This window comes from Callospermophilus lateralis, chromosome 4, assembly GCF_048772815.1.
Source record: "Callospermophilus lateralis isolate mCalLat2 chromosome 4, mCalLat2.hap1, whole genome shotgun sequence".
Lineage (NCBI taxonomy): Eukaryota > Metazoa > Chordata > Mammalia > Rodentia > Sciuridae > Callospermophilus > Callospermophilus lateralis.
This window is the reverse complement of record NC_135308.1, coordinates 160,891,256-160,906,604: the sequence shown is the minus strand read 5'-3', so window position 1 is coordinate 160,906,604 and position 15,349 is coordinate 160,891,256. Positions and strand designations below refer to the sequence as shown.

The following is a 15,349-nucleotide window of genomic DNA, read 5'->3' as shown; positions in this document are numbered from 1 at the left end:
TGCCAGACATCCCAAAGTAAGACTCTGTCCTTAAACCTGATCCCCGCCTTTGGGGTGTCCCCTTAAATAAACCACCAGAGCCATCTTTCATTCTCTAGTTGCAGCCCCCATGTGGACTAGATCTGCCAGGGGCTCTGCTTTGGAAATTTATTCCTGACTCCTTCTCTTTGTTATTCACTAATTATTTTAGACTTTAGGTTTTCAGGTGGCTAACACCATCCTCAGCAAGAAGACTAACCCCCAATGAGATGTGCATGGGAATAGTGTGACCAGGTTAAGCCCTAGTCTGTTCCCATGGATGTGGTCTGAGCGTGTGTGGTGTCGTGGGTGTGGAAATGAGTGTGTGTGTCTGTGTGTATGTGTGTGTGTGTGTGTGTGAGTGTCAGTTCTAGTGTACACTGGGAGGAGAGAGGAACAAGTGCTGCTGTGGTTTAGGTAAGGGTTGCGTGTCCCCCAAAGTGTCATCTGTTAAAATTCGGTTTAAGAATGGAAACTGAATCCGACCACAGGGCTTAAAGTGGAACTTTGGAGAGTCATCTGCCTTAGATAAGCCGCAGACGTGCAGCCCAAGGATTGATTCCTGGGGGCTTTGTCAGAAGAGGGAGATCACCTGGCCAAGTCTTCCCAACTCTCTCCATGTGGGTCACCGGGACTTGGCCAGAGGAACCCACCACCCGCAGTGAGGCCTGGAACCTCTAGAACCATAAACCACAACCAGCCTCTTCCTTTCTAAAGTGACCTGCCCTATTTCATTCCAGCAGCTGGAAGTGGACTAAGCACGGTAGGAAGCCTCATCAATCTGGAGAGCTCGGTCCACCTGTGCTCCTGTGCCCTGGTCCTCTGATCACCATGACCTCATGGAGGACCCAGGCTGGTGTGCATGGCAAGTGTGAGTTGAAGGCCCTGAGGAGAGGGAGGGGAGGCAAGGAAGGAGGGGCAGTGCTCAGGGGCAGGTGTGGCCACGTCAGAGAGGGGGCCCTGTGAGGTGCGGAGGGCACTCAAGGGACACCTTGGTGCTGTGAGGAGCCTGGGCCTCCTTCAGAGGGTAAGGAGCAGGGACGGGGGCGATTCCCTGTCTCCATGCTCCCCTGGGTGTCACCTGGAGAGGGCAGGAGGGCCAAGGGCCTGGGAGGCTGCCCCTGCCCTGGCCCCTCCCTGCACTCTCTGCCTGCACAGATAACAGTGTGTTGGCTCCACGCAGAGGGCGAAGGGCAGCCTCAGCTCCTTTATAAGGGAAGGGCCCAGGCAGTCAAGTGCCCAGGGTGTAACAAGACTGTCCTCCCTGGCCCCAGGTACCTGGAGTGGCCAGGAGAGCCAGGTGTGCCAGAGGAGCTCGTGGACAGCAAGGCAGCCATGGGGCTGCTCACTGGGGACGCACTGTGGGCCCTGAGTGTGGCCGTGGCCGTCTTCCTGCTCCTGGTGGACCTGATGCACCGGCGCCAACGCTGGGCTGCACGCTACCCGCCAGGGCCCCTGCCACTGCCTGGGCTGGGCAACCTGCTGCAGATTGACTTCCAGAACATGCCCAGCTCCTTCCAAAAGGTAAAGGAGCCAGGTTTGGTGGTGCACACCTGTGATCCCAGCATCTCAGGTAGCTGAGGCAGAAGGATTGCAAGTTCCAGGTAGATTCAGTAACTTTGTGAGACCTTACCTCAAAATAAACAATAGAAAGGGCTGAGAATGTAACTCAGTGGTTAAGTGCCCCTGGGATTAATCCCCAGTACCCTCCAACACCCAGGGTCAGGGAGTGTCTGGTGGATCACAGTGGAGGGAACCCAGGACGAAAAGAGATGGGTGGTGGGTGAAGCCAAGGTGGACCTGGAGCTGTGCACTGAAAGGAAACAGGTTGATAGTCGTCCTGGGAAAGACCACTGCAGAGCCTGAGGACACGTTCCACTTTCCAAGGGCAAAGGTCTGGGAGGTGGGACTGGACTTGGCAGTAGGTTTGGGATCCAGGTGGACAGGTATAAATTATGTAGGCCCCGGTCCCTTGGGAAAGGTCTTGGGATGGGGGAGGGGCCAGGGTCCTGAGAGCCTGTCAGTCAGGAACTGGAGGTGGACTCAGGTCGACAGAGACCACTTCAGCTTTTCTGTGCTGTGGGGCTTGCGCCTCACTGCTCCCCTCTGTGACCGTGTCTCCTGCTCTGTACAGTGGGCTGCTAGTGGTCGCCACTGACAATATCCTGATTGTCAAGGTCCTTGCTGCCACGTTGGATCCGAACTGAGTTAGTCCACTTTACAGGGTGTGACTCCCAGCCTCATGTTCCCACATGAACTTGCAATCCTCCCAATACCAGGTATCTTCCCAGACTTGGCACACTGTGGAATCCCTGGGTCTTTTGTGGTGAGGCGAAGGTCTGCAGCCTAGTAGGGAGTTCAGCTGGACAAATACATGGCCCTTTTGCTTACAGATGCAGATCCGCTTTGGTGTTCAGCCTGCAGCTGGCCTGGAAGCCTGTCATTGTGCTCAATGGGCTAGCCGCTGTGCGGGAGGTGCTGGTGAGCCACAGTGAGGCCACCTCCGACTGTCCGTGGAGGCCCATCTATGAGCACTACGGTCTCAAGGCAAATTTCATCTGTGATAGAAATGAAAAACCGGGGGATGGATTGGCGTGGGCGGCTGATACCTGGAAATAAGGATCAGTGACTTTAGGACCTACAGGGATGGACACACCGGCCTACAGAGAAAAGCTAGAGATGCATATGGCCCCACTGAGTAGAAAAGGGATCCTATGACATCAGGGGAGGAGAAGGGTATGGGCAGGTAAATCTCACAAACTGTGCCTGCCATTCCCAGGGGTGATCCTGGCAGGCTATGGACCTGTCTGGCGCAAGCAGCGGCGCTTCTCTGTGTCCACCAAGCGCAACTTTGGCCTGGGCAAGAAGTCCCTGGAGCAGTGGGTGACCACAGAGGCCAGCTGCCCCTGTACAGCCTTTGCCAACAAGGCAGGTGGGTGATGGGCTGAGGGGCCCCGGAGGAGAAGAGATGGGCGGGCCTGGGAGACAGGGGCCACACCTTGACTGGCCTGCTCCCTCCCAGGATGCCCCTTTAGCCCCATGACCCTGCTGAACAGAGCAGTGTGCAATGTGATCTCCTCCCTCATCTACGCCCGCCGCTTCGAATATGATGAGCAGCGCTTGGCCAAGATGTTGCACCTTCTGGAGGACGCGCTGAAGGAGCACTTTGTCTTGGTGCCCATGGTGCGGGTGCCGGTGGGGCATTAGGAGGGGTCACCAAGGCAGGGAGGTATCCTTTAGGGATCAGCCCCATGAACCAGGGCTCCCAGGAGAGGATTAGCATGCAGGGGCGATGGGAGAGGGCATCCTGGAGAGGACACTGTAGGAGGGAAGGCCCGGAGGTGAGCACATCTCAAACAGTAGCAGGACAGGTGGGCCAGGGTCAGAGGGCTCCAGGAGAGGAAAATGAGCCCGTGCCCTCTGTCCAGCTAACACAAGCTCGAGATTTCCATGGTAGGCGGCTCCTTCTGGCAGCCCAGGCCAGCAGAGAGCTTGGAGGCTGGCTCTGGGGAGGGAGCTGGACACTGGGTGGGACAGGCAGGTCTGCATCCACCCTGGAGGAGGCTGGGACCTGAGTGTGGTCCAGGAGAGTGAGGAGCACAGGAAGGACCCATGTCCCCTCTGTGGCTGTCACAGGTGCTGAATGTGGTCCCAGTGCTCCTGCGCATCCCAGGGCTGCCTGGCAGGGTCTTCCCTGCACAGAAGGCCTTCATGGCCATGGTGGATGAGCTGTTGGAGGAGAACAGGATGACCTGGGACCAGCCCAGCCACCGCGAAACCTGACTGACGCCTTCCAGGTGGAGGTGGAGAAGGTGAGGTGGGGCTGCCTGAGACGGGCTAGGGGACGTGGGCTGAGGGTCCTGTGAGGCCCAAGAATGGGCAATTTGGGGCCCTGTAACCCAGGACCTGGTCTGATGGGTGTAGACTGGGAGGTCATTTGGTGACTTTCTTCCTCGGCCCCTGAGCCCACTGTGTCTGCCTCTGCACAGGCCAAGGGGAACCCTGAGAGCAGCTTCAATGACGAGAACCTGCGCATGGTGGTGGCTGACCTATTCACCGCAGGGATGGTGACCACCTCTACCACGCTGGCCTGGGCCCTCCTGCTCATGATCCTGCACCCGGACGTGCAGCGTGAGCTGGGATTTGGAGGGAGAGCTTAGAGACAAAAGGTCCCCTCATCTTAAGTGGGAACCCTGTGTCTCCAAACATAAGCTGACCCAGTCTGCAAAAGCCTGATATCCTGCTAACCTGGACACAGCCCTGAGATAAGAGAGGGTCAGGGTGCAGGCTCCTGTGCGCTGACATACTTTCAGGTTGCTTGTTCCGCTTTCTCCCTGGACACTTCCTGGATGCCCAGGGCCACTTTGTGAAGAGGGAGGCCTTCATGCCTTTCTCAGCAGGTGCCTGTGGGGCCTCCCTGTCTCTCCCCAGGGCTCCTTGGAGGGATGGAGGCCAGGGACAAGCTGACTGAGCTCGTTCCCCCCCACAGGCCACCGCGCATGCTTTGGGGAGCCCCTGGCCAGCATGGAGCTCTTCCTCTTCTTCACCTGCCTCCTGCAGCGCTTTAGCTTCTCGGTGCCCCCTGGACAAGCCCAGCCCAGTGACTATGGCGTGTTTGGTACCATAGTGACCCCGTCCCCGTACCAACTATGTGCTGAGCCTCACTAGGAGGAGGAGCAGACCCCAACCCTGCCCCCAGACGGGGCTCTGATGTTCAATAAACCAGTCTTGTCACTGCCACTTTGTTCTGAGATGCCCCTGGCTCTATTGGGTCCTGAGCCACGTGTCTGAAGCCCTCACCCCCTGCTTCTTTTTATCTTGCTACTTTGCTGAATCATTTTTACTCCTTTTTTTTTAATCTCCCTTTTGTACTAGGGATTGAACCCAGGGGCACTTAGCCACTGAACCACATCCCCAGCCTTCTTTCAGCCTCTTGAGTAAATGAGGTTATAGGTATGCAGCACCGTGTCTGGCTTGACGAATGTTCTTATAATTAATCTTTATGGAATCTTGTCAGATATTTTTCCCCATTGAGATAATCATGTGGATTTTTTCTTTCAGCCTGTTCATGTGTGTTTACATGATGAATTTTCACGCGGAATAAATCCCAGGAATAAATCCCACTTTGTCGTAGCATACACTTTTGTGGTACATAATTTAGTTTTCTAGGCAGCTGGGAAAACTGATTCAGTGACAGAGCACTTTCCTAGCATGGATTGGACCCTGGCCTCAGTCCCCAGTAGTGCAACAAAGGAACAAATCGATTTGCTAGTATGTTGAGTGTGTCTGGTGAGTGCTAGGAGGTGCTCTACCACTGAGCCACAGCCTCTGCCCACTAGTATTTTATTGAAGCTTTTTGAATCAATATTCCTAAGGGATAGCGATCTGCAGTTTTCTTTCCTTATAGCATTTTTGAGTGACATTATTATCATAGCAAGTTGACCTCCCATAGGCTGGGTTAAGAAATGTTTCCTACTCCTCAATTTTTCAGAAATTTTGGAAAGGATTTGTATAAGTTTTGTTTTTTAATTACTTGGATTGTAGGTGTACACAATCCCTTTATTTATTCATTTGTACGTGGTGCTGAGGATGGAACCCAGTGCCTCCCACGTGCGAGGTACATGCTCTACCCCTGAGCCCTAGCCCCAGCTCTGCATCAATTCTTTAAACAATGGGCAGGGTCACAGCCAATTTGGAAAGCAGTATGGAGATTCCTTGGAAAGCTGGGAATGGAACCACCATTTGACCCAGCTATTCCCCTTCTCGGACTATACCCAAAAGACCTAAGAAGAGTATACTACAGGGACACAGCCACATCAATGTTTATAGCAGCACAATTCACAATAGCTAGAATGTGGAACCAATGTAGATGCCCTTCAATAGATGAATGGGTTAAAAAAAATGTGGCATTTATACACAATGAAATATTACTCAGCACTAAAAAATAACAAGATCATGGCATTTGCAGGCAAATGGATGGCATTAGAGCAGATTATGCTAAGTGAAGTTAGCCAATCCCTAAGAAACAAATGCCGAATGTCTTCTCTGATATAAGGGGGGTGACTCAAAATGGGATAGGGAGGAAGAGCATGAGAAGAAGACTACCACTAAATAGGGAAGAGAGGTGGGAGGGAAAAAGAGGGAGAAGGGGAGTTGCACGGAAGATGGAAGGAGAACCTCATTGTTATACAGAATACATATATGATGTTGTGATGAGAAAAAGAAAAAAAAGTGTGTCGCATTAGATTGGATAGAGAGAAAGGATGGGAGAGGAGGGGAGGAGTAGGGAGGATAGGAAGGGCAGCAGAATAGAATAGACAATATGATTGATGTATGTACATTCCATGTATGTATTATATGTCAAAATACATTCTGCGGTCATATGTGACTAAAAAAAATTAAAATAAATTGTATGGTTAAAAAAAACAATGGGCAGGGTCACCAGTGAAGCCGCACAGTCCTGAGCTTTTCTTCGTTGGTAGATTTTCAATTGCTGACTTAATCTTCTCGCTAGTTAAGGACCTGCTCAGCCTTTGTTCTTCCTGCTCTAGTCTTGGTAGCCTGTATGTCTCTGGGACTGTCCATTTCACATGGTGTGGGCAACTGCAGACACGAGACTCTGTCCAGTAATCCCTTCCGTCCTCTATTTCTGTGGAACCATAAGTAATGTCCCCACCTTCAGGTCTGATGTCTTTTCTTTTTTCTTCTTACTCCTGTGGTAAATGGTCGGTCAATTTGGTTAACGTTTTTCAAGTAGTTCTGTTCATGGGGTTTCTCTGCTGCCACTCTGTGGTGTATTTCCTTCATCTCTCTTCTAACCTTGATTTTGTGCATGGGCACTACAAGTCCCTGAGGCCTCAGGATGCATGGGCCAAGGGGATATGCATTGGCACCCAGAGATCAGAAGGTGAGAATATAACAACGGGATTGTATCAAACTGAGAAGCTTCTGCACATCCAAGGAAGCCATCAACAGAGGGAAGACGCAACCTACAAAATGAGAAAGAAAAAAAAAATCTTACAACCTACTCATCTGATAAAGGATTGATATCCAGAAATCCAGAATAGGAATGAAAAATTCCAATTAAAAATGGGCAAATGATGGCTGGGGTTGTGGCTCAGTGGTAGAGCACTCTACCACTCGGTGGTAGAGCACTCACAAGGCGCTGGGTTCAAGCCTCAGCACCACATAAAAATAAATAAAATAGAGGTATTGTGTCCAACTACAACTAAAAAATAAATATATTTTTTAAATGGGCAAATGATATGATAGCCCTAAAAAAATACAAACAGTTCATTAATTTATGGAAAAATGCTCAAAAACTCTAGCTTTGAAGGAAATCAATACCATAGTGACATGTGATCTCAATCCAGAATGTCTGATATCCAAAACACAAAAGAAATACTGGCAAGGATGTGAAGAAAGGGGAAGTCTCTCACACTATCGGTGGCAACCTAAGTCAGTAGAGCCATTATGGAGAACAGTGTAGTGGGTCCTCAGAAAACTAAAAGTAGGCCTCCAGTGTGGCCCATCAGCATGTTGCAGAGCTTCCTGCCTGCTCGGGTTTATTACTGCACGTCCACAGTACAGGATCAACCTAGATGGCTGTCGGTGGGTAGACAATGAGTGAGGCTGTCAGTGACTTGTCAGGGTACATTTTCCTGCCCAAGAGGGTATATGCCACCTGAGAAAATAGAGTCAGAGATAGTGAAGAAATAAAAGACAAAGTCCGAAAAATAGTTTTAAATGCAGAGTGCTTGCTAGGTCCAGCCCACACAGGAGCTGGAGCTGAACAATTAGAAAATGGTTCCAGTGGTTTTACTTAAGGGGCACATCAAAGGTAGGGATGAGGTTTCGGGGTGGAGTCCTGCTTCATGAGGCCTTGCAGTTAACAGATTGGCATCTTGGCAGGCTACACCCATCTCAGAGGGGTTGTGTGGCTGCAGCAGGTCACCCCATCTCTGGTGCTGTGAGGGACCTGGCAGAGCTGAGCAGGACTCACGTGTACCTGGGTGATCTGACCAGTGGGATTGCCACTGGGAGTTCCCAAATAGCATATTTTCCTATTCAGTGGGCTTCCATGCTGATTTCGTCCACATATAGTCCACAGATGGCTCTTGACAAATGAAAATGTGGTAAATAGTGGAGTATTACTCGGCCATAAAAAGAATGGCATATGGGGGCTGGGGCTGAAACCTGGGGTTTCATAAACTGACTTCCAGACCACTCACATATAATTGAATCAAGCCTGTACAGAAGCACACTGGTAGTGACTGACCAGAACATAAAGCTGTTCTCCTGATCAGCCCCAAACAATTGCAAGGGCGCTCCTTATAAGCCTGAAAACCACAAAAAGGACATTTGGGGGTCCAGCCAATGCAAGCAAGCCAAGTTACAGAAGTGGGAGAGGGCAGTCAGGCGGTGGGACGCTTAGCCAATCATAATTAGCCCAGTCACCCCAGTTACAGAAACACAGCCCCGTTACCCTAGTTACAGCAACACAGCCCCGTTACCCTAGTTACAGAAACAGTGCCCCATTAGATAGCTCCATGTTCTTAAAGGTTTCTATAGTAAAAGGAAAAGAACAACTTTCCCCAGTTATATCCTTTCCATTTGGCACAGTTGTTTTACAAAACGGAGTCACTTTGGCTTGACTATCACATTCCCCACTGGTTTTAGTAGGCTTGATGTCAATCTTGCACATCCTTAGGTCTTAGTTTCTTCCCTTTTTTCTAAGGGACCATCCAGGGCTCGCAAGATCATAAGTCGGACCTTACCTATACTCTTGTGTATATGGTTTTGAAGAGTTTTTTTTAAGAGGCAGAATCCTACAGTTATCGCAATCAGGAGAAGAACTAAGGGCAAAGCCATGGCTGAGATGATGGTAGTCAACCAAGGGGACCATGAGAATAGGTTCTGGAACCAATTACCTGAGACTTCTCATGTATTTTTTACCTTTTTTTTTTTTTTTTTTTTTTAAAAAAAACCCTGTTTCTCACTAGTGCCAAACTGTCTTTTATTATCCCAGAATGGTTTGTATGGAAACAAGTTTCCCCTAGAGCCATACAAAGTCCTCCTTATTTTAAAAAGAGAAGATCTAGGCCCCATCTATTTTGTAAGACCATTTCTGCCAGAGAATCTAGTGAAACTTCTAGTTTGGAAATTGACCTTTCTAGTTCTCCTAAGTCTACATCTATTTGGTGGCTGAGGGATTTAAAATTTTCAGAGCCTGTGATAAGAGCTGCAGTTTCTAAAACAGTAGATCCAGCTAGTCCCAAGCCAGCCAGGAGGGGAACTAAAATGAGGGCAGTCCGTCTGTGTCAGTAAATCAGTGGGCCCTGGCCTTCTAATAAGTCCAGGTGTTTTCTTCTATTCCATCAAAATAGTAGGTTTGAGGAAAAAGACGGATTGAGATACATAGTTCAGAGTTAATGACAGTTTGGAGATTTAGGCAAGGAGTTAGTCCAGACATGCAGGCAAACTGAGTTCCTTCGGTAGGAACAAGAAAGTATGGCTCAGTGGTTGATCAAAGTGGGACCCAGGAAGCACAATTTTTGGCAAAAGGGGAGTTGTCCCACTTATAAGTTGGGTTGTAGAAGTAAGTGTCTCTCTCTTGGAGATCACCCAGGGTGATCTTGGGATTAGTTCCCCAGGTACATCTTCCTGAGCTAGACATTGGTAAACATCTATACTTACCATAATTTCCCCTCTAATGTTTGTTAGGGACCTCCTACTGCTGTAAGGAAAAAGGACGATGCCATTCTTGCTACTTTGAGCTGAGAGGGGGCGATGTGCAGTGGGGCAAGAAGTTTGGAGTCCCCTTTTAGAAACTGAGTGGGTCAAGAAGTTTATAGTAAAAATCTGGTTCAGGAAGAACAGGTTGTAGATTCACTTAGAGTTGGGCACTTCTATGAGACAAATAAAAAGACCTGAGTACTGAAACAAGATTAATACAAAATAGCAGTTGTAGCATCTGGAACCTGTCCATGAATATCATGAAAATGATAGAAATTCATAATTGTTTACCAGGAGGTGGAAGGCCTGGGAAATTGTCCCCATAATAAGGCCTAACAAAGCCTAATAAGGCCCTTTTTTAGGGAATATAAATCTTTAACATTGTCAGAGTTATCAGGAATGTAGACACAACATTAAGTTAGGTAATGTCATCTGATTCTTGTTAAATATTTTTATTGGCATGATTTCTGTGTTCAGTAAAGATCTCATCTTTGTTATTTAGGGCTAGATAATTACACTAGCAAACATTGATCAAGTCTACCTGTGTAGGCCTTAAACTGATAAAAACTTCTTGTTTGGGCAGTTTCTATAGATAGTTATCAGGCATTTTTGCCTAAGAATCTCTCTTTCATTATCTCCAGTCTTACTTATTCTTGGGGGTGTCAACACAAGCATACACCTTCAGTTACATTAAACTGTTTCTTTTAAGTGTCCAGGAATGGCTGTGCTTTGATTTTGACTGTTTTTGCTAGGTGTTTAAGGTCAAGCCGGTCAACTGACCTTGTTTCTATCTATTGTTGAGTCAGCTGAGTTCCCTTAGGAGATACTCTTGGGGAACTCATGAGCAGCATTTTAGCTCTGCTAGTGACATCTGCGTTCAGATGGGTCAAGGTCTTGCTGACCAAGTGGCTTCTCTTGGAAGCATCAGGCATGTTTCCCCTTTTCAATGACACTCCTCATTTGCAACATGTACACTCATTGGCTTTCTGTTCTCCAGTAGTAACCTGCCTTATTGGGAGGTTATGTGGCCTGGAGTTGCAAAGCTCTTCCCCTTTTTCCTGGATTCAGGCTGACTCAGAGGGCAAGAGGCAAATATTGGTTTTCTTGTCCTCTTTGTTTTAACTTTAATTTTTAAGCCTTAGCCTTAAACATCCAGCAAGTCGGCCTTATCAGTCTTAAACTAAGAGTACTGGGCTTTAACTTTAATGTTAATAATTAATTTTTTGTTTTAAGCTGCACATGACACACTATCTTTATTTATTTATTTATTCATGTGATGCTGAGGATTGAACCCAGTGCCTCACACACGCAAGGCAAGCACTTTATTGCTGAGCCATAACTCCAGCCCCTTTACAGTTAGTTCAATCCCTTTTAATTACTATCTGTCTAAAGATGATGGCTTAATATCTCAAATTAATTTAGGTTGTGTGTCTTTGAAGTATTACCTCTGTAAAAAAATAACAGGCATCAGTTATAATGAAAATATAAAGTGAAATTAACAATGATAAAAACATATTTAGCTTGTATATAATTTTGAACTTGGCTGAGTTATACATTGTATCTCTTATTTGAGAACACAATAATCTTTACAATAAAATCAATCTTTGAATACAACTTTAAATCAACCGAGGTCTGGCCTACTTTGAAGTCATTCTGACATGTTGTAAGGTGGGAGGCAGAATTTTATCTCAGGTAAGGCAGGGCTCTTCACAAATCTTAGGTAAAATTTGCTAGTTCTGAAGTTGATCTTTGTCTCCTTTTTTAGATATAATTTTATAAAGTTTACATATATTGTTTCCTAAATCTGTATGAATGTTAGCTAACACAATATGACATACATTTAAAACATGAATCAAGGAAAGGTTGAGAGCTCTTAATTTTCCTTTTGTGTGGAAAAGTAGCAAAATGTTTTATAATATTAACCTTTAAACAGATTAGACTCTTATCTTTTAAATTTTATATATCCCAGTGTAAAAGGTAACATAAGGTAACATAAATTTTTTTATATCCCAGTGCAAAAGGTAACATAAGTTTTGGTTACAAAACATCAAATGATATAAATAAATCCCCAATAAAATCTGTTATCCTTATAAATTTAAAATTACCGTCACAGACAAAATCATCATCACAGACCAAATTACCATTACAGACAAAATTACCATTACAGACATTATATTTAGTTTGGAGAACACCAGCTTGATAAAATGTTCCTTTAAATCTTTTACCTTAAGGACTTGTATACCTGAAAGATATGAACACATTTATATGTAAAGAAGAGTAATGTACTACAATTTCATTGATGTTTTTATATTAACAAAGTTTAACCTTTAAAGAAAAATCTGGACTCTGTAAAAAATGTAGAACAGTATTTTAAAATAACAGTTGCTGTTTAACCACAGATGTACAAAACTTAATTTCTCTAAGATTAGTTGCTCTAGAGAATAAAACTTAACAGACACAATGTAATTAATATTTTTAGAAGTTTTTGTCATTTTAACATATAAATATATCAATACATTAATATGTGTCTTTAGGGAACAACCTTGAATAGTTTTAACTATTTGTGCTACATGTATAACCAACTTAGATATATATAAACCTTTTAATATTTTTCATTTATTTATAGACCTTTATATTACTTAATTAGACCCTTTTATTGTTTACTCAGATGTATTATAATTATACTTTAGCCACATAAAGATTTTTTTTAACCTGGAAACATTTTTTTATATTAAATATATTTTTATATTTATAAACTTTTTAATAATTTTTAATTCATTGATTCTGTTTATACCTTGAAATAACCTTTATAAATTTCTGAATTTAGATAAATTAATCCATTTTATAAGATGAAATATTTTGTTATTTACAGTACTTTAATTGAAATGTAGTTGAAATCTCTTGACACTTTGTTTATATAATTATACCTGTTGGCACTTTTAACTTTTAATAACCTTGTTTTTGTGATAATATAAAGTAATTTAAAAATTTTTTAATTTACCAATATATGAAAGCACCAACAAGTTTAAGTATTTTACTTTATGGAATTTAAGGAGTTAAGAGTACTTAATATTATATTTAACAGTTAACATTTAAATATATGTATATAACAAACACATCCATGATTAATTTTATACATGTCAGATCTAATTTACATATTTGTTTTAAAAGCAAGGTATTGGTCTGGGGTTATGGCTCAGTGGTAGAGGGCTTGCCTAGCAAGTGCAAGGCCCTGGGTTCAATCCTCAGCATCACATAAAAATAAATAAATAAAGGTATTGTGTCCAACTACAACTAAAAAACAAATTTTTTTTTTAAAAAACAAGGTGTCAGATAAGTGTATTGAATAGCATTAGTAATTTTTTTTCCTGCTGAAGAAAAATCCTAGAGACAATAGTTATTAGACACTTTATAGACATTAATATTTTATTAACTGTTTCACCACCTAGAAACAAAACTGTGCATTAGTAACTTTAAAGACATTTGTATTTTTATTTATTTTCCCAATTTAAATTGAACCTTTTAAATCATATTAACCAAAGGTATTCAGATCCATTTTTTAATTTTAATTTATGAGCTCATATGTCAATTTTTTGGTACCAAATGTGTGTAGACATGGCAGTACATGAGGACGGACAGTACACCCGTGCACTCACACAAAGCAAACAGACAAAAGCCTTGTTGGTTATTTTTTAAAAACCTATTAGATTGAGAGTTAACCCTTGTAAATTGGCCTTAGGACAAAGCAGAGTGTAATCAGAAAAACATATTAACCTATGAATGTCAGATCAAAATTATGAATTTAACAAATATAGAATTTTAAAAGCCTTCCTGATCTTCCTCCTGAGGTGGTCCTGCTCATCAAAGCTGAAGAGTTAAGGGAACAAAGACAAATGACAGGGCCTTACTGCTCCCTGAAGGAACTTCCCAAACAGGCAGCTCCATTGGTCTTCTTTGTTGGGGTCCCATTCTAAACTGGGTTTTCTGGTTTCTTGGATAGCGGCCACCAAATTTTAGCCTGACATTGAAAAATCTTTGGACCATTTTTAATAGTTGGGACTATTCATGCTTGTACATACGGAGAGACAAAAGCCAAAATTCCTAGACAAAATCATGTTTTTTGTTATACAATTTAGGAATAATAATTTCATGAAGCACTTTAGTTTTACTCTGTCCCCTACAGGAACTGGCAGGATCTACCTGCTGGCCACCTGCCCAGTTCCTGAATGAAGGCACTCTCCAGGAGGCTTTTTCCCACCTTTAGCTCTTACTTCTGACATTTTTCAGTCCCGTTGGCAGCACTTCCCATTTTGATGCACGCTGTAGTGAGCACGTTCAAATCTAACCCTTTTTAACCCTTTTTTTTTTTTTTTAACACAAACTAGAGGTAAAAATCAACAAACTAGAAACAAACTGAGGTAGAAGTCAACACAAACACAAAGGGGACAAACAAAAACAAAGACACCGACAAAGACACAAACCAGAGCCAGATGTGACCCCGGGAGGCCAGTTCTGTAGAATCTCCTTGTCCCATGACGTCAGTGGAGTGAAGGAGTCTGATGAAAGAAGAGAGGTTAGGAACACAAAACAGCCACGCACAACACAAGGCAAGACAGACACGGAACCGGTGAGGTCACACAGGGAGACCTCTAGTGGGCACAGAACAGATGAGACCCCACAGGAAGGCCTCCAGGGAGACAGTGATGACATCTCAGGACTGGTCTAATCTGACCTTGTCCCCAGAGGAGTCGAGTCACCAGGTCTGACAGGCCGGAAGGAGGCTTCTCGGAGCATCCTGGAAGGATTGGGGTCACCCTCGGAGTGAGGCTGAGGAACGTCTCTCAGGGGCCCCCCTCTACTCCAGGGCCAAGGTCCAAAGGCCCCTCATTGGAGGCAAATTTGGCGTGAGGGTAGGGAAGAAACGCATCCTGGATGAGCCCCCAGATGTTATAGTTGAAGCTTCGTCCCGGGATTTCATCAACTGACTTCCAGACCACTCACGTATAATCAAATCAAGCCTCTCCTGAAGCATCCCGGTGGCGACTGACCGGAACATAAAGTTGTTCCCCTGATCAGCCCCGAACAATTGCAAGGGCGCTCCTTATAAGCCTGAAAACTGCAAAATGGATGTTTGGGGGTCCAGCCAATGCAAGCCAGCCAGGTACAGAAGTGGGAGAGGGCAGTCAGGGGGCGGGAAGCCTGGCCAATCACAGCTAGCCCAGTCACCCCAGATACAGAAACAGAGCCCCGTTACCCTAGTTACAGAAGCGATGCCCCCTTAGGTAGTTCCTAAGGTTTCTAAAGGAAAAGGAAAAGAACAACTTTCCCTAGTCACGACTTTCTATTTGGCACTAAATGGAGTTACTAAACAAAATGGCCTGACTACCACAGTAGAGCACTTGCCTCACATGTACGAGGCACTGGGTTCGATCCTCAGCATCACATAAAAATAAATAAAATATGGGGCTAGGGATGTGGCTTAAGCGGTAGCGCGCTCGCCTGGCATGCGTGCAGCCCGGGTTCGATCCTCAGCACCACATACAAACAAAGATGTTGTGTCCGCTAAAAAATAAATAATAAAATTCTCTCTTTCTCT

The 15,349-nt window shown here is 45.0% G+C and overlaps 1 pseudogene; it reads left to right on the top strand.

The window, feature by feature from the left end:
• The first annotated feature begins 874 nt into the window (after positions 1-874).
• LOC143398580 (cytochrome P450 2D14-like) lies at positions 875-14,738 on the top strand (annotated as a pseudogene).
• Positions 14,739-15,349: the final 611 nt, after the last annotated feature.